Raw genomic sequence first — 3,431 nt, 5'->3', positions numbered from 1 at the left:
AGAATCCTTTGGTTTGTACCACACCTACACTTAATAATTTGAGTTTTCTAAGTAATTAATTTCTTCTGTCATTATTGCAGTCAGACCTCAGTCTCCACAGGCTCCACATAAGTGGACACAGCCAACTGGGTATTGAAAAGCAATGGGAAAAACATTTTCATTTACACTGAGCATGTACATAATTTTTCCTTATTTCCTAAACAGTAATATGTTAAAACTATTTACATAGTCTTTTATTGTATTACACATTATACATATTTGGAAAGCATTTTAAAATATAAGAAAGCATAAGGATGGCAATTTATATCCAATTATTATACCGTTTTAGATAAGGGAATAGTGTATCCAGATTTGGGTGTCCCTGAGGAGGCCTGGGCCACTTCTTCATGGATACCCAAGGATAACTAACTGTACATGCAGAGGTACTGACCACAGCTCACTTATGTAGCACAGTAAGATAGGTTGCCAAGAAACCAAAGAAGACACCCAGAGAACTGAGGCTGAGGCACGGGTTTATGTAAAAATACTATGGGAAAGGTCAGTGGCTATGGGCTGGACAATTCTGCACCAGAAAATTCCATAGCGACAGGCTGGACTGGTGGGCCTCCATTTACCACAGTGCCTTCAGTGTTTTGCCAGAAAATATAATCTCCCTCCCTCAGGATGCTTTGTCCAGAGACAGCTGGCTATCTGAGCACTTCCTGCTCTGTGTTGCTTTGTCCCACATCAGTTACCACAGGGAGAGGGGTCTTATAAGTCAGGCTGCAGTCACAGTGACACCCTTAGTTCACTTAGTCTGCTCTGCTCCTTGCATAATCAGCATTGCAAGGAGCCATTGTCCTGTAATACATGCAAAAAAGCAACTTTCCACACATAACACTAAAAAAGCAACTTTCCACACATAACACTAATTACTTCCCAGTTTCTTGAGAGAAAGACAATGTCCTTCAAAATAAAACTGATGTAGGCTTTGGAGCCTGGGCCAACCCTCACTGTTCCCTTAGGTTGGCTAGGTTCTTGGGAACTAAAAGAGGCATTTCAAGGACATGGTGTTTTACTGGTCTTCAATTTTTCAAAGTATGACACAACAGTCTATATAGTAGTAATGAACATAAGCTTGGGAATCAGATTTCTTGTGTAACATTTTGATTTTTAATTCCATCATATAATATGGGAACTTGGCAAGGTTTTTATCCTCTTTTATCATCCAGTTTCTTCAAGTACCAAAGTGTCATCACTGTTATCAGACTTCAACCTGATAATACAGGTGGAACATCAAGGATGGTTTTCTGTTCAGAATTATTTAAACATTATTTTACTTATTCCTATTTTCCTTGTTTATGGTTTTGTTGGGGTTTTTTTGTTTTGGTTGTTGTTGGTTTTGGTACCAGGGATTGAACCCAGGGGCGCTTAACCACTGAACCACATCCCCAACCGCCAACTCATTTTATTTTTTGAGACTAAATTGCTAAATTGCTTAGGGGTCTCACTATATTGCTGAGGCTGGCTTTGAACTGGCGATTCTCCTGCCTCAGCCTCCTGAGCCACTGGAATTATAGGCCTGTGTCTTCGCACCTGGCTCCTTGTACTTTTTCTGAGATTATTTAGTCATTCATTTCTATCTTCTTTATACACACACACACACACACACACACACACACACACACACACATATATATATATATATATATATATATATGGTTGTAAATGGACAGTATGAATTTATTTTATTTATTTTTTTATGTGGTGCTGAAGATCAAACCCAGTGCCTCACACATGCTAGGCAAGTGCTCTGCCACTGAGCTATAGCCCCAGCCCTGGCCCCATTTCTATCTTCTTGAGTTAAATAGTCTACCCGTTCATCTTTTCAACATTCTTTTCATACAAAATGCTATCCTGGATGTGAATTTTCAAATTTTGTTTAAACTTCCAAAGTTCAATTTAGGAAGTGCTAACATTACTATACAGTTGTGTTAAGGTCTGTAGACAAGTCAAAATAACACGTGGTATTTTGCCAGAGAAATGTTAGAGTTCGTAAACAAGTCTGGATGGTGCCTGGCAAAATGTCAGAGGGAGTGGTTTGAGATGTAACAAAAGTGAGCCATTAAGTGTTGAGATTCCTTATTGGTTGACTGATGTATCTAGTTTATGCTAATTAAGATAAGCTGTGCAAAATGTATAAATAGCTCTGTTGTCCTACAATAAAAGGCTCCCTCTCCTGCTGTATCAACGTACACAAGTTATTCGTCACCCCCGGGTTATTTTGCTGCAGCCGGACTGCGGCACAGTTGTAAATTTGACACTGATACTACTGTGCTGTTCTATTTTTAATTCATTGAATTACAGTACAATTTTCCATCCAAATATGTAGAATGTTATGATTACTATCATCATTTCATTAAAGTATTACTGAATCATGGTGGTAAGAAAATATGTTCTGTGTAACAATCACTATGACATATTTTAAGAATTGGGGGCTCAATAAAAGTCCATGTTTGGAGACAGCTGGATGGCTGGCTTCAGAGCGGGAACTTTTATTGCACTAGCCATAAAAGACTGTTGTGAATATCAGGTGCAGAGAATGCAGCAGAATTAAAAATGGGTGAGATTGAGAAAGGTAGTTTTATTCTTAAGCGTGCTTAAAGACACACTGTGGAAAGGAGAGGAAAAAACACAAGACAGGGTCAAATCTCCTTGGGCTGTTTGGGCAGAAGACAGTTCAGGCTATTGGATTCTCTTACACTGACACCAGTGCACACAAAGCCATCCCCTAAAGAGAGGAGACATTGATGGATTATTTAGAGAATCCCACAAAGTCCACCCCTGAACAAAAATGATCTTCGCTGGTATTGAGAAAGAAAAAAAGGACAGACTTAATATCTTACATCAAACAGAAGCTACTAATAAATAATGGCCACTGCCTTTTGTTTTATGTATACAAAAGAGAGTCTTCTTTTGACTTTTTATGTGCACCATAAAAAATTGACATCATATCAGAATTCAAATCATGAATGGTTGGCAGAATATTTTTGTTGGACAGTTCCGATTTAAGTAAAATTGGCCTATAGATAAATGAATATAATCTTTTGGGTGGTTTTTTTTTTTCAGTTTTGATAGGAACAACAGATCAGTAAATGGCATCACTGTCTTACCTTTCTATAACTCTGGTTGGATTTTATGTTCAGTTTCTTACAGAGATGGTGATTGACATCTCAAACCTATTAAAGACTGGTTTTATGTTTAGATTTATATAACTGGTTATACAAATATGTTTAAATGCTGAAGGAAACCCTTTCACTGTCTCAGAACCTGGCAAGACTCATGTGTTTCAATTTGTGTTCATTAGTTTACTGAAGGCAATAGTTGAAAATTAAGGGGACACCAACTTCCTTAATAAGACTCCTATGGCGCAAGAATTAAAACCAAGAATC

Source organism: Ictidomys tridecemlineatus, chromosome 6, assembly GCF_052094955.1.
Source record: "Ictidomys tridecemlineatus isolate mIctTri1 chromosome 6, mIctTri1.hap1, whole genome shotgun sequence".
Classification (NCBI taxonomy): domain Eukaryota; kingdom Metazoa; phylum Chordata; class Mammalia; order Rodentia; family Sciuridae; genus Ictidomys; species Ictidomys tridecemlineatus.
This window is presented reverse-complemented; position numbering follows the sequence as displayed.